The following is a 25,908-nucleotide window of genomic DNA, read 5'->3' as shown; positions in this document are numbered from 1 at the left end:
TTCTATTTTTTTAAATGTGTCTCTAACTCTAATATGAAGAACTAAACGGTGTTATTTTTTTTTGTCCAGGTGCAAGTTCGAGGAAGAAGTTCCGATTGTTGGGGATCGATCGCGGATTCTCGAATGCGTCCCTGCACTCGCAAAACGGCGAAAGGAGATCACTCCAAGCAGGTAAGTCCTCGCGCAGACAACCATCGTCATTTCCTCTCGCTTGCGCCCGCGCCTGCAATTCAGTCCGATACGCCTCTCTTTGTCCATCGAACGCATGAATCTCTTTCTTCCATGCGATATACACGCACTCCGCACGCACTCGCGCGCGTGTCGGACGGACGTTTCTCGCGTGCAACTGCCACTTGAAGCGTGTACGACACGTTAACCGTACCTGTTACGCCCGACGCGCGTCTACGGCGATATCATCAATAAGCGTAGCGAACTGTCGCGTTAGATTAGTTTTCCAGGAATATTTCAGCATTAGTGTAGCAGAATCTCGATTATCACCTCGATGTCATATTGCAAATGATGATTATATGTTATATGTATATATACATACAAATATGTATGTATACAAAATTTTTCTTAACAATTCTTTACAAGATATTAAAAAATTTTACAGATTTTCAATTTTAATCCTAATATGAAAATACATTTTAAATTATCTAGAAATGGCTTCTCCCCATTATAACTTTATTTACTTCTTTATTATACAACAAAATGAAAACAAATATTAATTTTTTTGTTGGCTATAAACACGTGTACAGCGTATTTTAATTATTACACTTTAAATAAGAAGCATTATAAAAGTTTAAGAATAAATTTTCTTTTCTTGGGTCGATTTTTCGAAGATAGAATGGGACTTGTTCGACTAACTCTTGGACAAAAACAATAAATTATTTGCACTCGCCTCCGGTGCCTCGATAATTGCATTTTATTAATCGGACGTTTAATGAGTGTGTCTCGCGCATGCGAAAAGCGCAACTTTCAAATTTTATGAACTTTGCGATCCGACATCTCAATCCGTCCGCGGATAATGAATCCGACAGAGTGACGAGAAATTTGAAGGGTATACGGTCGGGGAATAAGAACCAGAGGAACGCAAGACGCTCGCGCGATCGACGAAATTAAAACGACTCTTTTTCGTCTCATGCGATATCAACGTTAATTCGCGTACATGCGGTATCTTCGCCGATATATTATCTTAACGACGTGTGCGTGATACTTATTTCGATAACCGCCGCGGGGGGGGGGGCGACATTGTATTTTATATCGAATAATCAAGCCGGAGGTACCACTTTGCCTGGTATAATTATCGCTGTCCAAAACGAAATGCAAATAACCCCTCTCCCCTGCCCCGTGGCCCTGGTATTTCAGTGCGAGCATACCGCGCGGCGATATTATCTTAAACGTTGTAATATATTTAATGACATAAGAAACGGGTTCAAATGCGCGCGTTACGTCGCGCAACACCGCTATCCGCTTAACATCCACCAAGTCGAGTATTTACGAGCTCCATCACTGTCGAACCGGTGCTTGCCAGAAGAGCGTAGAGAGAAGGAGGGAGAAAAGAAAGAGGAAGGGGTGATTGAGGGAAAATGAAAGAAGCCAAGCAACTGGGCCGAGATAGTTTATGTCGTTATCCAGACCAGACTGGTCCCCGTCGCACGCGTGTGAAATCGGTATCGGCTCGGCTTGGATGGGTCGCGAGGTCGATGATCGTTAAATAGGCCCGAGAAAAGTCTTTGAAAGAAGACTCTTTGAAAGAAGAGTCTTTAGAAATGAGAAAATGAGAAAATCAAAAATACATCGAATAATATAGGAAATATAATATAGCAAAAATTGTTGAGAAAAATTGAAAGAAAGTCACACTGTAGAACTAATGGAAAATCTTTTCAGAAAATAGGTGCAGAAATCAAAAAAGAGCAGTGAAGAACTGCACGTAAACGATACCACAAATCAAAGTTCTTCTTCCCCAATATAAAATATCTTCAATTCAAAATATTTATTTGCATCAATTAAATTTCTCAAAACTATTTTTCTTCTAATTAATTTAGTGTCGTGTGTCTTTTCAATATGAAACAATGCATCGTTGGATTACGCGGGATATAGCTACTGAATTAGAGAACTAAACGGATCGTAAAATTGTACCTTTGACGGATCGCACGCGTGACTGTATCTCGGTTATTTGATGCACCGATGAAGACCATAAACGTATGTGTATGACAGCTAAGTAACGATTAAATCCCTCATTCGCGAACATTCGATCGAGCGAATCTTAATCACCTATTCACAGAATACAATCGCACATACGTGTAATGCGTGCCGAACATCTTCAGCGTTGGGACGTTGGGACGCTAGATGGATAACGGGAGGAGAACCAAGTGGTTGAAAGCTCAAAGGGAGATAACCGGTCATCGAGACGATATTGCAACATATTGATCGATAAGAGAGAGTGAGAGAGAGAGAGAGAGAGAGAGAGAGAGAGAGAGAGAGAGAGAGAGAGAGAGAGAGAGAGAGAGAGAGAGAGAGAGAGAGAGAGAGAGAAGGGAGAGGAAGGGAGGGAGAGAGAGCCTCCCTCGACATCGTGGATAATCACAAAGCGCTATAATTGTCCAAGCAATCTCTCAATGGGTGGTAAGGGAGGGTCAAAGAAAGGCAGATGATCGAGAAGGATGCGCGTGACACAATCCGGAAGCTGCAATCAGGCGCGGCTAAAAACTCTGTAATCGAGATAAATAGCACAATCGATTCATATTCCATTCTGTTTTATTCGAGAAGTTATCGTATTTAACTCTGAGTTTCGAAAAACAATTTAGATCCAAACATGTGAAATATAGGTAAACTTGCGAATGCATCGAGTATTAGAATCATTCTCGCATCAATTTGGATTGTTTTCGATCGCGGTCACGTTACTTATACATACCGCGAGACATCGGAGCCGCCGCGGGCGAGGAATTATCCATCGGAGACATGGAGACACGGAACCGCGAGGCCGAGCTGATGTTTAACAGGAAGTCAGATTAGGAGCGCGTGTCCTCGCGGTGGAATCCGCGCTCGCGCCGCTGGTAGTATTTAGCGTCGGAATGCGGTTCGCAGTTCGCGCCGGTTACCGGTTACCATTGCAATCCGCAGTGGACGCATGCCTGCGGTTAGGTTCACGGATATCTTATCAAGGACACAAGAATGCCCATACACGCTCCACGCGGCACCTATCTGTCCTTATTCGCTTTTTCTCGAGTGTACATGCCGGAAAAGGACGAGCCTGATGCTCGAGATAAATTGTGGGAATTAAACGATATGCGACTATTGCCCTGATTGCGTTAAATGAGACAATCTGATTTCATATATGCACATTTAGAATTTTGCTCGATATGCATAATGTCGAAAATAGACAGGTCGAAGGAGAAATTAAATTAAGATGAAACACAAAATTAATATATTGTAAATCTTTTATCAATTTATAATGAGTATGAAATATTCAATCTTCTTAACAGTTATGGCAATAATTAATAATTTTAACAGTTTTATGCTAATAATTAATTTTGATATAAAAATTAAAATACAATCTTATTTCTCCTGTTATCACACTTGTCTTTGTGTGGTCTTAAATATACATATAAAAAAAATATAATTCTTTCCTCATTATATTGCGCTATAAAAGAGAAGATTCAATGCCGATTGAAGAAAATACAAAGAAATATAGCAACTTCTCTCGAAGGAATGGCCATTTCCAGGTTGGTAGTCCGATAGCCCCTCTTAAGGGATCGTAATTTTACGCTTCGTCCTTAAATAACAAGAGTTCAAACCGAATCGGGATTCCGAAGTCCCGCGGGGAAGAAAGGGCGAGCTACCCGTTGTAAGGCGGTGCACTTTGATCGCATTCAAGCTACGGATTCCCCGACCGAGTAGGTCGCTGCTAAAACGGGGGTTGACATTTTCCCTTTCTCTTCCTCGGGGGATCTTCTGATCCTGTTGTCTCGACCCGCGGCGCGTTCCTCTTTCTTTCTCTCCGTTCGTCTCTCCTGGCCTCTCTCACCGGCGGATGTGGCAGTGACTAATTATTTAGGGTGAGTTCACGATCAGCCCTCTCTGTGTGTGTCTCTGTTTCTCTTTCCCCGATACCTCTCCCCCCTCCCCTTCTCGTCCCGTTCCGTTCGTCGCGGGAGAGAAAGAAAGAGAAAAGCAGCGCAGCGCGTCTCATCCTCTCCTCTCTCCATGGCCATTTATTTTTCCCCTTCGGACTGCATTTCTGCGGAGCCAAACGGAACACTTATATGGACTTCGTCACCGGCGAACGCTCGTTTTGTGCCGACGTAGAGTATACCGCTACATCGCGGAGACCATTGTTTTGCACCGGTTAGGCCGAACTCCGGCCGAGGTAGGACTCGCGCACCGTCCTTATTAGCAATTCAAATTGGCGGCAATTTTTTGAGCGCATTTTTGACCTCCTGTATCGGGGGGCCCGTTCGCCGCGCCACTCTCCGGCTTTTGTCCCGGTATACACGCCGGGGCTCGGGCGCGCCGAAACTCCCTCTCCCTTATTAAGGCCGCCCTCGCCATATTAAGGACCACGCGCGAGTTTAAGGACCTCGAGTAATAATTGGACCCTAAGCCAGCGCGGGCATATTTTGCTCACTGCATTTCTCCGGATCTATCTGCCTCTCTTTTTTTCTGCCTTTTTCCTCGTCTCCGTCGTGTCGTGTCGTGTCAGGTCGGTGGGACGACGAAAGGGATCGAGCGGTCTGTAAATCGCATCGCGCGTGTTTGTGAAAGTCCTGCATTCAACAGGCGAACCATGCAATTGCCGTGGAATTGGGTTTAAGACATTCTTCGGTGGATTCCCCATGCATTGTATGTCAACGAACAATCTTGCGACGCATTAACGCGATAATTGAAGACCTCCCCTGAAGCATTATTAAGTGTCAAATTTACCGAGTATAAAGTATAATATATTAATATAAATACCAGTATAAATACCAGTATATAATTAGTGTAACTAAAAGACTCTTCTTAAGCAAAACACGGCTTATTTCTCAAAATTAATAACACTTGAAAATATTCGAAATTGAAATCTATTACAAATATTATTTTTTAAAAAGGAAAAGAAGAAGAACGAAAATTTTCAATTATTATACTCTCTAAGAGTTCTTTTCTATAAAACATATTTTCCTGATAAAATTATTTCTGATTTATGATAATTTATTATTGTCTATCGTATAATAATAAATATACTTCAGAGATAACTTGAGAAATAAGCGAATAGATTTTACTCTGGAAAAAGATCGGATTAGGGTAATGAAACAGCCTCCGTCGCTCGATGCATTAAGAATCCTCTCATCCGAACTATACATTTGTCTTCTTAAAGGTACTTAAATTCGACAGTGCCACTCGTCCCCCCTCTTGACTATCAACAAGAAAGTCAATATTTTTGTGCATTACATTATGCCCTCCCCGTCGCATTCTCTATCCTCTACATCTACCGTTATTTTCTCCATAAAACGCTGAAATTGGAAAGTTGGAAAGAAAGTGCAACAAATTTTCTTTGTAAAAATTTGTCCTTCCTCAAGCTCCTTCTGCCGAAACACTTCTCGAAGTTTAAGGACAACAGATGTTGTTTGGGGCAATGATTTGTCCACGCAAGGATCGAAATTTGACGATTCATCGAGGATACGAGTTTGTTGTTAAAGTAATTGTATTTATTAGAGAGCTCTTTAAATATTGATTTTACTTGCAGTCCTTTGAGTTTACTAGTTAACAAAAAAATCAATGTTATTATGGATCGAATTATTGCTCGCGCCATTGGTTGCTCCAAGAGAATCTATCATCGTATATCTCAAACAGAATATCGGAGAACGCGAACTTCGCAATATATCCTCCGAGAGTAAATCTCTGTCGTACATAATATATGTATATTCGATTCTTTGTTTCCTCCCTCGAATTATTTCTCGCACATAGTTACAATTTTCTATTCTACGTATTATGTAAATTATATTTTATATTTACAGTTAATAATACCATGCATTTACTTTAAATTGTTCGAAACAAATTAATAATAAACATATCAATCTCCTCAAATATTTCATGCACATAATGCTAATGTATATTTTATATACATAATTATATAAAACGAAAGATTGCGCAAGTGTGATCAAATAATTCGGCGTGTAATGCATTTATCGGTCGTTTGCTACGTTTCAGCTGTCGTAGGGGATAGAAGGGGAAGGAAAAAAATTGCTCTTCAAATCTTGCAGCCCTATGTAAATGCGTCCCAAAGCAGGTCTCAGGTGTGCCAATGGCTAACGTTGATATAAAGTTTGTCAGCGAGTTTTCACGTTAAAGTTTCGTATCACTACATGGCTACCGATCCTGTAAATTCAAGCTAACTAGCGCACATATTACATACGGTGCCGTGAACCGGCTGTGAACGTCCAATAAGCAAATTGAATGGCTCGGGAAAGGGTGACGCGCGCGCTATATCTAAATATTCGCGCGCGCTACGCGGTGTTCCATGAGAAATTCATGATAGAGACATCGGGAAAAATCTTTTTCCCGTTCGCGAATCGAGTTTCCGGAACACGCCCCATCTCCGAGCAGGAAATCTCGGTGGATTTGAATATCCCTCGGTCGCGAGTTGTGAAGAAGTAAATATAGGAGATTTCTTTAAGTAAGTAACAAGTAAATTACAAACTTAACTCTCATTTGAATGTTCAACTCGTAATCGATTTCCTCAGTGCATTTTTACGCGAAAATTTTTAGAGCGAGTAGCTATCTCCAGACTTCTCAAAATATAATTTAACTTATACTTTAAGATAAAAGAGCGACACATAAAGCAGTCAATATGCTATAAATAAATTAATAAAGACGATAAAAAGATTCAAATATATGTACGTACAATTATCTCAAGAATTTGTATTTACCTTTTTTCGCCTCACACAAATATATATTGTAGCGTTTAAATCCTCGAGGAAGAATCAGCTAATGTCATAATGTTGTAACGTAGAGTCGGTTTAAGAGTTAAATGTTAATTCTGTTAGGCTTAAATCAGTTAGAAAGCAGCCACTGGCATAGTATAGTAAAAACAAATTACGTTTGAAGCGCAGTTATCTCATCGAGATAATTCCGCTCCGTCCTGGCACGTGTCTCTCTTCGGATCGTTTGTATATCGCTTGCACATTTGCATGTTTGTTTAGACGTTCGTTTCGAAACGTTAAACTAGATGAGGATTCTTAAGTTTGCCTTTGGCTTCTTTGAAGAAACGATCGCCTAATTCTCTATAAGAAGGATGAGAAAAAGATAGAGAGAGTACGAAATGTAGGAAATAATTTTAACAAATTTTCAAATTTTATATTTGAACTATGCCGCGCAATAAGTAGGCTGATACAATTTATTTAAATGTCGTGTGGACGATAGATATACATATTTGTTTATGATTATTGCGTAACCAAGGGACATAAATTTGCGGTCGTTTTTTTCGTATTCATGCTTTTATCCATATATGCATATGTTTGCTAAAGTTTGGTCAAAATTCTTTGGCGACCAACTAATGCCATGTAAAAACAAAATATATTCTTGAAGTATAATTTCAAGTAGCATTAAAATAAAATTATATAACTTTAATAATCTTTAAAATATGTGACAATATCAGTTATGTTATTCTGAATATTCTGAATTGTCATGTATTATTGGTGGAAATATTTACTACTAAGAGACAAACCAAACGATAAACGACTCGTAAAGAAATGTCAACAATGCATTTCTTAAAGAAAAATTTTTCTCAACTCTTCTGCTTTTATCAAGAAAATTCTCGTATGTATCATATATACGGTCCTTTTTATTCTGTGTGATTTTAGAACGAGAGAATCTTTTTTTTTTTTTTTTAATAAAAAAATAATCTTCTGCCGATATCTACAGAGCATTTACGGTCTTTTCTATGTCGAGTCTGTAAACCTTAAATTCTAACGTCTCTTCACACACATGTAAAATCGCGTCTCAATCTGGCCGTGGTGTATTTCGAGCAAAGTATTACATCTGAGTACATTTTACGAAAGCCCGAGCGCTTTAAGTTTATGAGCTTCCTCGTCGAGATGGAAACGCGATTTATAGGAGCGCGATGCGCGCACTCCCCTCTCTCTCTTTTTCCTTCGCGATTGAAAGACTAGGTACGGGCGTAACGTTTACGGCGGAGAAATGCGCGGTAGATGCGCATGCAACCCTCCCGCGGATTATTATTCTTGCCGCATCGGAAGAAATATCAAACGAGCTTTGCGCTTTGCGCGCTCCGCGTGCCGCTAACGCTGGTAAATTAATGTCGCGCCGGTGTCTCGTACGCAAAATGTCATTTCGGCTTATTTGGGTTATCCATATTTGCTCCGCGCGTCCTGTGAGCGCGCCTGTTTCCGCCCCGCCCACCCTCACCGGCTGGGATAAACCAGCGATAATTTTCAAAGCATCAGCATGGTATACGCCGGGCGAGGGGGAGTAAAAGTTTCTAAATTTCCACGTAACTGAATAGTCTTGTTTAATGCGATCAACCCCGATTACAGTCTTCTTCATCGTTGTGAAAACAACGTTGTGTATATAGGGTGTCCCAGCGTTATCGTGTTTCCTTTTAATCTGGGATCCCCTGGCAAATTTTTAGCCGACCTTTCATTAATAGGTTAGGTAACGATTAAATATGAGTTTTGACGAAATTGAATGTCGACAAAATATAAATAGATGAGGACATAAAATAATATTTCCAATTTTTAATTGTATTCATACATCATAAAAATTTAAGGGATTAAATTTAAAAGACGTTTTGGTTGAAAATTAAATCTGGTGATATTATAAGAGTTTCACATTTTTAATCTGAGAATAAATCAAATTTATGTATGAAATATCTATATAAAAGATATGATCTCTTGGATATATAACAAAAGTTCTTTTGCTTGTGAAATAACATTGTTATAAGTCTATAAAATTACTGCAACAATTAGAAATAATCCGTACAAATTTCATAAAGAGCATCCATTGCAGTAAAATCGATATAGGACAGATATTAGGCTCGATGATCGTTTTATATTCCCCGGGGGAAATTTATGGTCCGCACGACAGATCGGTGGTAGTAACCACTAACGAAACGAATCAACGAACGTTATGGATTATTATTATTATACAATCCAGGTTTCCCTCGCTTAGTTTCGGCCGCGATTTCCGCATGTGCGGCCGGGATAGGTATATTTGATTGCTCTCTATGTGCTTTAAATCATAGTGCTTTGCAGCACGTAAACGAGGCGATTCATCGACATGTAACCCGCGCTGCGCCTTCGTGTTTCGGACGGGAATCTCCCTGGGTGGTACCAGCCCGTGCGAAGCGTGTCTCGCAAACGTTCGATGCCCCCCTGGGAGGATTTTCATTTCTTTTCTCTGCAGTCTCTTCCGCGGTTTTCTTTCTTTTCTGCTCTATCTCCTTCTTTCTATCGCCTCCCAGTTCCCAGTTACGCGGGGCAGCAATTTTTCGCGGGAAAATTCGCGACACGCGCCACCGCTTCTCCGAAGAATTTTCTCGCGTTCGCTGGCGTTCCCCGGAAAACCGCTCCCCCCATATTTGTCGTACGAATTTTCTCACGGCATCCGTGAAACATGATGTGCTGTAACGAAGGATAAACGGAGTTGAGAAAATCGTATTTCAACTTTAAATTGATAAAAATAATATTGGATTAGATGCAGATAAATGTTTGATTAGAGAATGTTGATTGATCATCATTATTAAGTAAGAACGCTGTTTTTGCTATATATTGAGAATATATTACCTATACTCTGTTATTCATTTTTATATAATTATATAAAATACATAGAAATGTACGGCATATCATGCGAGCTAGTTTCTTCGAAAGTATTAATGGTTTGCGAAACGTATACAGCGCTCAGATCACGACTCGTAGAACCCCGTCCTCCAGGGTCATCGCTCGGAAGAATAGACCGAGGTTAACTGAAAAATGTACCCGCTGGATGATACAAACGGCGACCCTCACTGGCACCGATAGATAGAAAAGCTCTTTCCCTTGGGTATACGTGGATTTATGGCCATTATGTATATGTATATACGTATATTATGCATCGCGTAAATATGTACATGTTATATATATCGTATGTTGCGGAGACCATGCGGGAAATCATTTAGCGTAATTATGGCACTTCGATTTTCACATCACTGGTATATTTTTTCAGGCGTTATACGAAGGCGTCTATAATATACATACTTCCATTGTATCTATTATTGGGTACCGTGTTATTTGCTTCGGCATTGATCGATAATCACGCGATCGATAATCATCGATATTTGTTCGTCCGCGTATAGTCGCGAGGCGGTTTCGCGTGTTCGAGCGAACGTGACGCGATCGGCGGCTGCGGATGATGACGACGAAGATGACGATGGAGACGCGGCCAGGGGAACGCGCTCACCGTTTCGGTTAGGAGCGCGTTCATAAATATGCAGAACCAATTACGCCCGGGCCCCACCGCCGCCGCGCCGCATCGTTCCCGTCCTCGCGGTCGCCACCACCAAGAGAGTGGGTCTCCGCCGAGGTGGCCCCCCCGAAGCAAACGGAGCTTTAATTCGGTCGCATTTCTTCACTCGCTCGGAAATCACCGCGTTCCCGGCGCGGCCAGGCCGCCCGGGCCGTTTTCTCGGTCGGCAGCAAAGGTGGTCCTCGGCTATATGTGCGTGCCCACGAGGACCGGATTGCTGCGACGGGCCCACCGCCGGGCCGGAACGCCGCGCCGCCGCCGCCGCTCGGAGCAGGCAGGACTTGGATAATATCGCGATAATGAGAGAAATTAATTATCGCACTTAACGTGATGCATGGTCCGCTTAAACGGTGTGCTAGCGACAGCTCGCGAGCGGTGTGCTCTGTGTATGTTAGTCCGCGCGCGCGTTGTATAATATAATTGGAATATAATGTCTAAGTGTTGAAAATTAAGAAGATTACATAGAAACTGCTTGCTGAGAAATTATTGCGGTGATTAACTTGCTGCTACAAAGTAGAAAAGGTTAAAGTAAAGTATTATAAGAATTAAAAGAAGAGTGATGGGGGAATCCGGTTTAACTTAAAAGGACGAAAGTAAAATTAAAGTGAAATAATACGCATGAATTTTTAAACATATAAATATAGGTATACAAAGATTTTTAACTGTATTTAAAGAATTTTTTACATTTATATATATATAAATAAGGGTACAAAATTGATATAGCACTATAAATTTTATAAACTTACTGGAATAGACATATTTTTGTTTTTAGAAAACTTACAATTTAAGAATTTTAATCTTTAGAAAAATTAAAATTCTTTCAATAATTATGATCGTTAAAATAAAAATCTTAATTCTTAAAATTTTTTAACATTATTTTTATTTATATAATATCATCATTATTTTGTGTTATCAATAATTTAGGACCATCAGGTACTTCTCTTCACTTTATGTGAAAATAATTATTATGTAATGTATACGAGATTCCATCAAACTAATAATAACACATGCCATTCAAACGAATACATTTAAATCCGCTCTCTTTCAGAATATTTTTCGTGGTAAACAAATTTTTAGAACTTTCTGAATACTCTTTCAAAATAACTGAAAGAGTTGTTTACACTTCTCTTTTCAGATTTTTCTTTTGATAAAACTGTAGTGACATTTAAAATACTCTTCCGATGTGTTATTTGCATTCGCATAATTACTTTTCTATCGATAAAATTTAGTGATGGATATCTATCACTTGAGCTTGAGATTACGTGGCACGTAATTATTACACTATTGTCAGAGAAATTGCATAGAATGTAATAATATCCGGTACACATTATCCGGACGTATTTTAATCTGTTCTCTCGGAATGCTCTTCGGCGATGAAACATAATCGGACATGTAAAAACGCATTTCAACATGAAGACGATATATGTGATTACGTCCAATTTAAAAATTTTTAGGAATTTTTAAATAAGCTGTTTTGAGATCTGATCTGTCGTTGATTATGAAGAAGATGACCGGGACGCATGATTGATTTTCATATTTACATTGCTTCCCGCATCGTCTTTTTGGTAGCTTTAATGGCATTTAAAATACTCCGTACCAATATATTATTTGCATAATACGCGCATAATTATTTTTTTATCGATAATAATTCAGCGATGGATATTCATCATCGCTTTATACCTAAAAATGATTATTACATTATCGTCAGTTGAGATTACGTGGCACGTAATAATACCTGATGCGCGTTATCCGTGCGGGCACGTTTTAATTCGTGCGCGGATACCTCTTCGGCGGCGAAATAAAGTCAAACACGTAAAGACACATTTCCGCGCGCCGACACGCGGAGAGTGACGGACGTTTTAATTACGTGATTCCTTCAGGCAAACGTAGCGGTGCATTAATCGTATACGGATTCCGTGGAGGAACAGTGTGCTACGGCGGGCTAACGACGAAGATAAAGGCGGCGACGAGGGGGTTGGACGATGGGGTGACAGGGGGATGGCAGATTACGCGAAAGACTTTCATAATATTCGACGTTTAAAATTCTCGCATAATATCCGACCGTGCGCGGCAGCGGGAAAAAAGACAAAAAAGGAGGGAAGAGCAAGACTAAGTAGAAGAAGAGCAAGAAGAAGGACAAGAAGAAGAAAAAGAAGAAGAAGTCAGAGCAGAGGCATGCGTCGCCCTGGGCGTCTTGGGATAGGACTCTGCTTCTTGTTTGTTTTAGCGCGTGCTTCGATGTGCGTACTTCGCACGTGTGTACGTGGATATACGTGTGCACGCGCGTACGAACTTTACCGTACAGTCGTTTCACTTAATGCATAGACGAAGGTTCAAATAGCATGCCCATTAATCTTCCGTTTACGATTCCCCTAAAACTCATGACGACATTAACCTCGTTCGTAGGACATTTCGCAAGAATTCTTTGGAAATCATTTGAGAAAGGAGGTGCGCGCCCTTCCAGTAGCCAAGTTGCATGATATATATATATATATATATATATATATATATATATATATATTGCAAAACCTTCAGTGATTTATATTTCCTCATTAAAACGCTAAAAATATCATATATACACTTGAGTTATATTTATTATAAAATTAAGGTTAAATTCGGGAATGGAAGTACTTCCTGAACGCTTTAATTTCAATATTTAATTAGCCATTTATTACAGTTTTATCAAAATTTCAGTTCTCAAAAGATATACATTATATTGTACTAAATTATGTTTGCTAATTTTAATTTATAATTGAAAATATTTTCTACTTTATAAACGAAGCAGAAAAGATAAAAATATTAAAATTTTTTAGCGTTATATTATTATCATATATACGTTTGATCGTACCGCAGTTAAAAATTATATAACTTTAATTTAAAAAGATATAATTATTTAAAGTACGATTAAAACTAACTGACGAGTTTAGAACGGAAAAAGTAACATAGGTATCACGTTTCTACAAAAATTTCACGCTGTATCTATATTATTTCGAGTTCGTCAGTTTCTTGTTGCGGATTTCACTATCTCCTTTTTTTTCGGTGAAGCCAATCTCCTCGCGTTGTTATTATTCAGCGAGTGCGAGGATTTGCACTTGCCGGTGCTCTCCAATTAGCAGTATAAAGCAACATAAGCGACGAAATTTCGTCGGATTACAGTTTCAGTTTCTCGTTCCTCTTTCCCCCCGTAACACGAAGTTTGGCCACTCTGCGGCGACGATTACGAAAACATGGCGCAAGTTTTATCTCTCCCACAAATTTGCTATCGCGGATCGAGGTTGTCCGTATCGACCATAACGACAGCATGGCCCATGTCCATTGAATACAAATAAGGTGTTCGCACCAGGAAGGGGTCGATGATGAAAGTTAATAAAAGTGGTAGATATCCCTCTTTTATTTCATCATCGGGGTCATTTGCATGGTGAGAACAAGTATTCCTTATCTACGGGGCATGTTTGAAAACTTCTCACCACGTGTTTGTATATGCAATCAAATTCGGTAAACTGCGCGAATCAATTAGAGGACCGTTTCTTTAGTGTTCCGTAGAATGAATTGAATTTAGTAAAGAGAGAACGAGAGTAAAATACTTTGCTTATACATATATATACACATTAAATATTACATATTATATTTTTTTCATACATTACGTAGCATGCTTTGTTTTCTCGATTCTTAAGAAACTTGTTTTCGAGCTTAAATTAACTAATTCTACTTAATTCTCTTGAAAATTCAAATCTTCTATCCCACAGAATGTACATTTCGCAAATTCTCCTATCATATTTTTTTATAGAGCCTATATAAAAAAAGTTATATTTTTATATAGCTCCGCACGACTGCGTTTACAGGAAACAACCAAATTCATAATCTGTTCGGCATCCGGTTAATTAGTAAGTGTTAATCGCGAGTGAAAGGAACTGGCATAAAACCGAGTGGTATGTAAATTAACTGGACAGTATATTCTCTCTTTCTCTCTCATTCTCTCTCTCTCAGCAGCAGCTCTCCGATTAATCGGACCGCCGCGCGCCGGTCGTTCCCGGCTAATTGATATAAACATTTACGCCCGCGAAACTCTGACGACAGTCCGGCCTCTCCTTTCCCCTGTAGCTAATTGACAAACGTAAATTACATGTTCATAGAAAGCCGAAGGGCCGTGGCTCCGTCAAAATTGAGTTTCTGAATGGGCCTGGTCGCTCCGCGAATCTGGCGCGTCGGATAATTAAGATCCCGCAGTTCCGGAGTCCGAATTCCGATCCGGGCGAATTCCGCTCCCATATTTATCTAATTAGCTGTTTGGCTAACGAGCTCTGCGAAGAGAGAGAGAGAGAGAAAGAGAGAGAGAGAGAGAGAGAGAGAGAGAGAGAGAAAATCAAGTTTCAATTAGCCCTTCTCCTGCAATTAAATTATTGTAGATTTTTTCATTATCTTACTGATCTAATATTTTTTGCCGATTTTTTTTACACCGATTTTGTACCGCTGTGAATTTTACAATTTGATGCCCATTTTATGTGTGTGTTCCGTGTAATTCTATTACATTTACTAAGAGCCCCCCGCGCAATAAAAAATATAAAGAACAAGAAACAAATATTAGTGATTAGGATTCAGGAATCAAGAATAAAGCTGGTGTAGCATTGATACACGGCTTCCGATAGGATAAAAATCTATTGCCCGTGTTATTCCCTGTTTCTGTTGCCTGTGTTTTTCATTGTGCATCCATGCAGTTTTATTTCTGATTCCTTAGTCCTAATCGCTAATATCTGTTCCTTGTTCCTTATATTTTTCATTGTGCGGGGGCCTTAATGCCACTAATATATATCGATATAATTTAATTAAATGTATTGTCACTCTCTTACGATGGTTAATAGACAAAATATTTTATTTCCTTTAGACACATAAAGTACATCACGAGGAAGGTATTAAACGAGAAAGGTCTATTAAACAAATTGTTAGAAGTATTTCAATTATTGTAAATACTTATGATACATTTTCAATTCGGAAATCTTATAGGTAGGTTGCTATCTCGTTAAGTGAAATTATTGATCGTATCTCCGATGTTCCATTTCTTTACGAAAAAAGCTACCTGGAATAGCGTGACGCTACTGCATACCTTATACGCCAATCGTAATTTTCATGTAAACGATATACGATTAAGTCTGCGATATTTCAACAGATAGTATCGCAGTACTTCAAGCTTAAGTGATGTTATTCAATATTTGCATTGAGGCTTCGTGTCATTAGTCCGTCGCGATGTCTCCCCGATTTGGCGCTTCTCTAGAACGGCGCTTACAAACGATCGTGCGATATCTGGCGACCACTAGCCACGTGTACATATTGCAGGTACGATATTCCCCATCATTCCACGCTGACATTACCATACGACCGAGGCGACTATAACCGATTCCATTTATCTACGACTCTACCCTTCTCAACCGTTATGTTAGCCGTTACGTCTTATGCTTATTTCATCGTTACAACGGTATTGGTATTGGATTCAGCACCACAATTCGAGTTGATGCATGATGAATCTGTAATTTTTATACTTTTCGGGGGTTCAATCTAAATTTTTAGCTAAGCCGTTTATTGCAGAAAAATATACTATAATATAAATATGAAAATATAATCTTAGAAATATAATAATTTGTTTTCTGCGTAACATCCTTTTTTTTATCTTTTTTCTTTATATATTTATTGAGCTTCGAGGTATACAGGCAGCGACTGCACGATAAAGTCATATGACTTTATAGAATCATTAAAAACTGGTACTTACAAACTTCACTTAAAGTGTCGCTGTGATAGGATTTTTGTTGTTATGTCCTCGGGGGAGTTCCCTCGGAGCGTTCGGCCGGCGCGACGGATGGCGAACTACTTGGCAGGTAAAAAGGGATAAAAATCGTAAGCGATTCGTCCACAGCAAATCGGTGGATCGTCGGTGTCATGTCTTTCCTGCGGTCGCCTCCGTTTCCCTTCCGTCCTCCGGGCGCATCCTCCCGATAAGGTTTTCCATTTCCCCCACCCCCCGGCTCCCCAGGGGAAGTAACCCCCTCGCAGGATTGGCCCCGAGACTCTCGTCTTCCCCGATTCTGCCTTTGAATTATGGCTCACAGATATCCTGGGCCCTGGTGGTTATACCAAGCCGACGTTATGTACGTGTACATACACGTGTATATACGCGTATACACACGGTGTTTCATAAATATATGTCAGCAGATATGCGTTCCTTCGACATTTCAAAAATTTGCCTGCCCTTATCAAAGATTCTTATTCGCTACTGATTGATAGTATATACTTGTTGCGAAAGAAGGAAGATATATATTCTACTTTCTACTAATATATAAGTGCGCATTGTACGAGTCTAATAATTTATAAACAGATACGAAACAATAAATGAAAACTATAAATACAATACAAAAGCCACAAAGCCCATGATACAACGACGAGTTTTGGAAGTCTCATTGAATGGATCTGCTACTTGCCAGCCACCTTGTAGTACATCCGCGTACATACATCTATACGTATATATACGTCTGTGTAGAATTCGTGTACTTATTACGTAGGTGTGAGTCTTTGCACATACACGAGTCAGGGGGGCGTACGTGTGCGCGAAGGACTCATGCCCTGCAAAGGAGCGGGACTTCTATCGGCGACCACGAATCCACTTCCGAGGGAAAACCAAGTTCCGGTGGGTGGTCGGGATTGGCCGCGTTTTATCATATTTTATTATACATGAGGGAACGTTTCTTCCCGCCGTGGTACCCGCCACCGACTCCTTAGCTCGCCCCGAGGATGGAGTTTTGCGAATCTCTCTCTCGGGCGCGACCCCGCCGCTCGATCAATTTCTCTCCCGTCCGACTGCCAACATGCGTTTCGCTCCGAAATTCTGCGCTGATTGACAGCGTTTTCTGGCCGACGATTTTCTCGGTCTCTCCCGATATTGCGATGTACTTGTAAGCGGATGAATTAGTGAGCGAATCAGAGCGGCGCGTCTGTAAGGAAAGAGTGGTTAGACGCAGCGAAAAATACTTCGAGACATATCTTCATTTTAACTGACGGTGCACGCGCCAGAGTGCATCGATTTACAGATTCGCAATGTCAGATGATATATAGCAGGAAAACATGTAACATTTAAGCGATATTGTGGTATATATATCATAACGCTTCGTAAGTTTATTTGTAAATTAAAGAAGTTTGATATCATAATGGTAACGGTTTCAACAAAATTTCGAATATTAGCCACGGAATCAGATTAAAATGCTGAAACGTTGCGTGGAACTGGTAATACTACGAGCTCATTAGAGCGATAGAATATAATATGCGTTACATCACATGACGTCACGCAGACATAAGCGCGGATTCGAAAGTCATTTGCGCTGCCGATTGGTTATTTCACTGGCGTTTCGGTCGCCTATTCCAGTGAAGCAGGTAGTAAAATCAGTAACTGAAATGGAAACTATTCGAAGAACGGAAATAGTTATTCGCTTGGACTTAATTACGTGAGAATTTGCGCTCTCCGATCGGCGATTCGGACGATCGCTTTTTGCGCGTCGCATACCGATGTGGTGCGCTCGCGCACAGGTTAAATCCACTCGTGCGTTACGCGACGATTATGTTTTCACCATGGCATAATTAGCGCCGAGAGAGTAGCTCACTGAGTTCGAGGTACATTAAATATTGGCCCGAATACAAACGCACGGGGAATTCGATTCTCTCGTTTGCAGAATATCGGCGAGGGAATTCGTGATCGTGATACGCTCGCCAATCATAATCGAAATTGAAGCTTCGCATTAATTATTATTGTACCCGAATATCTTAGTTTAATAGAGCTTCCAGCAGCGATGTATCCGACTGGAACGGCGGAGAGATAAAGCCGCAACGAGTACGAGTATAATGTAATTAAACGGTGAGTCATATGCATAAAAACAAAGCAAGTGGTTAGCGGAAACTGACACAGTAATAGTTTTAATCTTTTTAAATTTTTTTTGCTTTCCGATAGATATTTCTTTTTTAAGATACAGGATTGTAAATACGAACTGAATTTTGTAATCTAGCTTCTCGATTTTATCGTTTGCGATTTTTAAAAGTTATTCTAAATTATAACATACAGCTTCAGGACGAAATAAGTATTACGTTGCGCACCGCGGAGTTAATTTCATATTTACCGGCAACCGTATGCGCGCTCGTTATTTACACGAACTCGTTTCATACTATCGTGCATTTTTATCTTTTGCAAGGAAGTGCACATTTATTTTGTGTTTCTAAAAATGTTTTGTGTTTTTAGAAAACAGAGACACATATTATATAACAATGTTTATTCAGTATTCTTGTTAATTAATGTAATAATAAAATAACAAATAATTTCTGAAGATTCTCGGGTGAAAAATGAGAGAAGATTCGTAAGAGGTTTACTTTCGTGAGGGGCAAAACATAAATGCGAGCGCGCGTGTGCCGCGCGCCGAGTCGCGCGACTGTACATTATAAAGCTTCGTAAGTCTCGCTACGCGACGGCTGCAGCGGCGGATAACGCGAATCACCGCAAAGGGCTAAGCCGCGGCGGGCAGCCTCGATAAATCACCGCGCGCCAGTTCTCATAGTCCTGTCAACGAAAGAGGCACCCGCGGGATGCGGTCTTAGGGTCCCCGCCATTGCCTCGGCTTAACGGCGCAGTTCCTCGCCGTTCTTCCTCCGTATCTCGGCTTCTCCTTTTCTTCTCTCTCCCTCTCTCTCTCTCTCCGTCTCTCCGCCTCGCGCGCCGTGGTGCCATCGGTGCGCTCCTCTCTGTATTTGGCGTTGGCTTTGCCGTGGCTATAAGGGGCCGTAGGGAAGAAGACAGAAGGGCACCGCGGCAAGGAGTTGTCGACACTGAAGAAATAATGACGGCCGTCCCGCGAGCAGAAGCCGGACCGGAGGAAGAGAGCGCTCACGCTCTCCCAGATTGCGACGCGACGCGACGCGACGTCCTCGCCAAAATAAGACTGCCCGCGAGACTCGGTTCATTCTATCAGTCGCTGTGTGTCGCTACGGCCTTCTGCACCGAAAGGATGAATATTTCTTTTTTCAGAGTCTGTTCGTTTTATGAACAGGATGTACCACTGATGCTGCAAAAGCGGACGCCCCACGGACGCGTATGTAATCGCACCCTCCTCTCGCGGCGAGAGCGCTTTGTAAATTCCGGAAATTCTCGCGTCGGGCGATTTCTCGTAGCCGCACGAAAAGATTTTTCGCGAGACAAGTAGATAAAGCACGTACGAGAGTGCTGCTGTCCTCGTAGATAAATGTCTCGTTTTATCGTACACAAGGACTGTGTCATGGGGTCTATTATCTCTCAGCTGTTATTCGATACATGTGTTTTTATTTAACGCGTTATTCACGAGTCATGAAATATTCTTCCATGATTATTTTAATGAAATAATTCTATTTTATGATTGATTTTGGATATTTACACAGATTAGATTTTCTAGCAAATTTAAAATTATTTTACGAAAATTTTCTTCATTAAAGAAAGGAAAAAAGAAAAAAAAATGATTTTCGAAATATTTTGTATACAATATCAATTGTCCACACCAATTAGTAAATTACATAAATTACATAACAATGATTGTCAGTTAATTTTAAATTGACAATAAGCTACGAATATATTGTTTCTCATTATACTTTTGCTTGATTGAGATTGAGAGAGATATTAATTTTAAAACAGTTTATTGATATTTGATATTTTTAATTGTTAGATTAAATTAAATTCTTAATTGTTGAAAGTATTTGAAGAAATATATTTTTATTTCTAATTAATATAAAATCTGTGTTACGTCTAACTTAAACTTCGATGTTTATTCAAAATTCCAGTAATAATTAATAGTAGATTTATTACAATAAGTAAGGCAAGATTTAGACATATATTCTTGTTTTCTCGAAGTTGTCAAAATACATAAATCGGTGCCTAAAGAATAGACTCAAAAATATCTTATATAAAATAGGTTATCTACACAAGACTAAAAATAAAAAGGATATAAGTACTAAATTAAACTTTTTATACATATACATATTAGGAAAATTGTATAAAATAACCAATTAATTTTAAATTACATAATTTTATTGATGCGTGACAAGAGGTAGCATAATATTTGGATAATATGGGAATGTTCGGTCATCTGTGGACTCTTAGTAGTTTGTAGCGAAATAGAAGGGATGAAAAGGGTAGAAGAATTAGTGTAGCTAAACGAGACTACTATGGAACAGGTTAACCCCAGTTTTTTTTATTTCGCGACAACCAAGCCAGAACGATGCCCGCGAGGGTCGCCGGCGGGCTAACATTTACGAATGCGTGACCACGGGAGAGAAGTGCCTGAAAAGTATAATCGTCTCTATTTTCTTAACAGGCCGCGTCTGCGGTTCATTTTCCAAGCCATAAATATAGTACAATTTTGCGTGTTTGTGGCAGAAAGCTTCGTGTATTTCACGTGCGTGTCCCTGATCCTATATAAAAATACCTATTTCAATTTTCGATGAAGTAAATCCCGTATGCTGGAAGAAACCGCGCAGTCGTCCTCGATGTCTTTTTCAAGATAATCGTATTTTGAATAAAAATGCCAACGCATTTTGTAAACATCTCTGTAAAACTTTAATAGCATGCTCCACCGAGTAAAGTCGTCGAAAATGAGGGAGGAGAATGCATAAGAATTCTTTGATGATTTTCTACTTCGCCATTCTAGCAAGCATCTCGTTTGCAAATTCATTGTTTCCGTTGATGTCGTCGCGGTTAAACGCATTGCAGTCGTCAAACCGTACTGGCGACGCGCGCAGCAGTTTAATTCTGTTTTCCGGGATTGACAGAGCTGTGCTCGATGCACCCGGTAATGAGGCGAGGATATTGCGAAATACTTGTCGTCGGGATTGCGCGAAATCTCGGGCGCGCATGTGAAATTGCGAGACTGCGCGGGGCGCGTTCTCGCAGTTTTGCTCGAAGAAATAATTTGCGCGCCGAAAGAGATGGAGACGTCGACCGTATTGAACGACGACGTCTTGCAATCCTCCGCGACGTCAAGTATGCGTTAATTTTTCAATGCGCCGTAATTATCACGCCCGCGACCGTAGACGTGGAGAGATATATGCTCGCGCTTGACAAATACTGTAATTTAAACTAGACAGAGATCTGTTCTGCTTTAGTAATGGCACTGCCGCAACGTTAAATTACGCACGAAGTTTGAACATGAAAGCGTTTAACATTTGATTTAGCCTCCAACAGAAGTCTTGGAGCGTGGAAAGTTTATTTGTGTAACTCAAAAATTTTCTAAATTACGTATTTTAATATTAATTTAATTTTTTTTAAACAATTATATAATAAATGATCTGTTAAACGAGGCAGAACAATGATCACAAGTTTGACATAAATTGCAGCAAATATAATGAAGCGAACGTGAAAGTTATAAAATCAAGTTCCGTGCATATAGCGTTCTATCCGTTATTGCCGGTTCTGCGAAGGACGCGGAGGAATTCGAAACCGTTCACGATTTCCCTGCGAAATTTCGGCGTGTCGCAAGACGCGAACGCGCCTCATCGAGGGTTTCGCGCGAATTAATGAGGACCCCGAATATCTCGGCAGGCCGCGCGGAATTTACGATGCCGCGCCGACCGCTACGGCGGAGATCACCAATTAGATTCGAATTGATGCAAGTTTAAACAACCCAGAATTTCGCTGGGATACTTTCGGCTTCGAGAATGGATCGCAAAACTATTTCTAGAAAAGACAGCTGGGCACTCGTTCCGTCTATGTAAATTACCTTGTATATTACTCGTTGCATCAAATTTGTCTCCAATGTCAGAATCATGAAGTAAGTCGATTGAACTGTATTAATCAATAAATCTATGAATTTAAGAGATGAGAAATTAGATTCTCCAACTTGAAACTCAGATCTCTCATTGTAATTTACAATATTTTGTTTTAAATATCCAAACCAATTAAAAGAATTACGAAGTTAGTAAGGCTAATATAATCTTGACAATGTTGTCTATTTAGTACCGAGCTATATTAAGAATTTCAGTGATAATATCAATTTTAATCTTTTGCATTTTATCTGGGCAACCTTGGAATATCGCTCGTTACTTCGTACTGGTCTTGTCTTTAGGTCGCGCTTTCATTTTGCATATAGATGGACTTTAGCCGAAAATTTCTTATTAATGGTTTATCTTGTTGCAACAGGGAATAAATCTTAACGGAAGTAAGTGGGCGTTTCAGGCACGCGGCTATAGTTTGCCCGTTGCTACCATCGCGGTTCACCGCGGTAGGACCACCCGCGAGTCGGACTTCTTCGTCTTCTTCTTCCCCTCTCTTCTTCTCCATCCCTCGGTCCGCTTCTACATCGCCTTCTTCTGCGTTGCCCGAGGTTCCTCTCATAGTTAATGACTAAAGTCCGAAAGAAGCGACTCGCCTCGTTTCTTTTTTCGCGTGGACGCGAAAATCGCTCGAAAATGGCGGGAGCGAGGAGCCTCAAACTTCGAGAATAGGGCTCCGTCAAGAATAAGATTCTATGCAGAAAGGACGTATTGCCCAGACTACATGTCTGACAGAAATAGGAAAATCTCTCAAAATAACTTTAAACAATCATTTCTTTCATTTACACAAAAAAATATTCAATTAATGAAATCTATGCTATGTAGAAATAAGGTTCTAATGAGAGGTAAAACTTAATAATTTAATGCAAAATAATATATTTATAAATGCCCAAATAATCCTTCACTTAGGAATTTAAATATTTTTTCCTTATCATAATTACTTTCATGATTACCTTTGATCTTTTTTTGACAGTCTCATTTAAAGCGCACCATCGTCACCGTCATCACAACTCACGAAAGCCACCCTCGAATTTTAGTTCTCTTTCTCGTCTACGTCTTGCTCTACCCGCGTGGCTCCGGGGCTTATTCTTAATCAGCGATCGCGTACCCGAGAAAAATAAATCGTCGCATTATTCAACGGGCCGGTAATATGGATCGCGGGGTAAAAAAGCGGAGAAGGGTGGATGCACACGGAACGGGCAATGGTGCGAGGGCGGCGCTAAACGTCCGCTTGTAGCCGGCGAGATAACTTTCTGTAATTCAACCGTACGGCGACGAATACTAATTCCCGCCATTAATCTCGGGAGGGTCCGAGCATCGCGTACGGACCTGTTCGATCCTGGCATCTATTCTCTCCGCCGCCGTCAGTAGAGAGGTACCCCTTTGAGAGTGCCGTGCCGTGCCGAACGACACGGGATCGACAATTGCGATCGATGGGAATGGCTGAGATAAAACGAAACTGGTGCGACACGTCGATGCAGAAAACGTTTCCAGGGATAACACTGGCAATATAGGTCTGCTCGCTTTAGTTACCCTTTCTAAACTTTCTTTCTTTCTCTCTCTCCTTTTTTTCTTCCAATGTTTAAAAATATACATACCTATATTTTTGGACATCTGCTTTAAACCTATACAAAAAGTGCGACAAAGTGTAATTTAAGCTCATAGATATAATAGAACGTTCCAAATTCCATAATTTGGCGCTAATAAACAGCGATGTTAAATTATAGATGTCTTACGAAGTTAGGATTATCCGAATAATTTAATAGCTTCGCAAGTTATGTCTCAATTTCTGAATAGAAAGTTCCTCGCGAACTTGGAAGGAAGCAATCACGTAATTCATTTTTTTCATGAATAAACGTAGGTATATTTATATCGAGGTAGATACCTTTCATGTAATCCTCAATTATTATTTGCACAAACACGATGAGCATATTCTAATAGTTTTAAAACATTACAATGACGTTACAATACATTAAAACGAGCCGCGAAAGAAGTGCAGTAGAAATGCTGAGAAATGTAATGCACGCACAAGTGGAAAAAATCGACGAAAAATAGCACTAGGCATACGAGAATGGAAGAATGAGAAAGAAACTAATTACGGCAGGATTTCAAAGCAAATTACCACTCTCGAATTCCCCTCTCCGTTTTATCACTTCATCACTCTTTGACCGTTTTTATACTCCCGATCTATCGCCTCATTTGTGTACTTTTAATCCTTTTGATTCGTTTTTTGATTGTGCAGCCTTACAATTCCCTTATTTTGTTGCATTTATGCGTGGAAGCGAATTTTAAACGTTTCCCTTCATCGAAGATGAACTAATCGGATACTGTTAACTGATTAGTAAATTGTCAGGAATTTCATTAAACGGTACGAACCGGTTTGAAAGCCTCGGTTGCGCGATATATTTGCGGAGAGCGTAAACGAGGGATAGATGGAAAGGAGATAGCGTTAAAGACCCTCCGAGAGTAACAAATTGCTTGATGAGCTTGCAGATGAGACGAGGTTCAAAGAGGAATATCCCAAGGTGAGGATAAGTAGAGACGGTCCCAATGTGGTAGGATGTGGAAAACGAGAAGGAACGTAGCGTAAGCCTTTGACCACCTCTGACCTTCTTTCCCTCTATTCCCGAGTGTTTCCCCATTCCCTTCGCTTTACTAACAAAAGAAACGCGATTTTGCTATAGAACTAAGTTTTCAAATCTCGCGAATCCGAGGATTCAAGTGAGAGCGTGTAACTTTTAAGCATCCGAATTTCTTTTATCGACTCTCATAGGTAGAAGTAAGTCAAGCTCATCGTAGAAATTAATTCTAACAATCGTAGATAAATTTATTTTTTTGCAAAAAGGAATGTATGATATAGGGTAAGTAACTGAGGTAGAGAGAGAGAGAGAGAGAGAGAGAGAGAGAGAGAGAGAGAGAGAGAGAGAGAGAGAGAGAGAGAGAGAGAGAGAAAGCAATGATTAGTAAATATAATTTTAGCCATCTTTATATACCTATAATAAAATTAGTTTTGCTTCATTATATTTTTATCGATGTATATTATTCTTAAAACTATATATTATATATGTAATATATGTCAATTTGTATTATAATTACTACATTCTAAAACTTTATTAGTTGACGAATGCAGAAGATGTAAATAGACACAGTAGACTGAATTGTCAATTAAATTAATGACAATTGTAAATTAGATATTTTCTAAATTTTGTTTTCTTATTCAACTTTTTGTACGCCGTTATTACGTGACTATTATTTCTTGCCACGGTACATTAAGTTGTTCGAATGGAAGAAAATGTTAGCCGCGTAAGACAACGCACAAGGCGTACTTGGCGCTACGTTACAAATTGTAACTAACGTGTGCTCGAAGTTGCTTAATGAGGCGATCAAACGTTTAACGGGAACTTCAAACGCGTAGCTGCAGTAGCATTCGTTTCGTTCTCAAGAGGAGCATCTATGCAAAGGCCGTGAACATCGTGCAATTTAAAGTTAAGAAAGACCCCGAGGCGATATCGTTGCGTCGGCTTGCCGTAAACGAATATTAACGCACCTATCACCTGTTTAACAGGAGGAATTAACATTACGCTCGCT

The 25,908-nt window shown here is 40.0% G+C and overlaps 1 protein-coding gene and 1 long non-coding RNA gene across 3 annotated transcripts in view; one reads left to right on the top strand and one right to left on the bottom strand.

Moving 5' to 3' along the window:
* The window catches only part of LOC143904226 (uncharacterized), a 470,020-nt gene that overhangs the window by 44,744 nt on the left and 399,368 nt on the right, over positions 1–25,908 (bottom strand). The window lies entirely within an intron of this gene.
* Positions 105–25,908, top strand: part of LOC143904229 (uncharacterized) — a 63,091-nt gene continuing 37,287 nt past the window's right edge. Inside the window, exon 1 of the long non-coding RNA XR_013258872.1 lies at positions 105–171. This is a non-coding gene — a long non-coding RNA (uncharacterized LOC143904229). The remainder of the gene's footprint in view (positions 172–25,908) is intronic.

The sequence above is a fragment of the Temnothorax americanus genome, unplaced genomic scaffold (genome assembly GCF_048541705.1).
Source record: "Temnothorax americanus isolate GAGA-0224 unplaced genomic scaffold, ASM4854170v1 Scaffold5, whole genome shotgun sequence".
NCBI lineage: Eukaryota > Metazoa > Arthropoda > Insecta > Hymenoptera > Formicidae > Temnothorax > Temnothorax americanus.
Note: the sequence above shows the minus strand (reverse complement) of the source record. Positions and strands in the feature narration are given on the sequence as shown.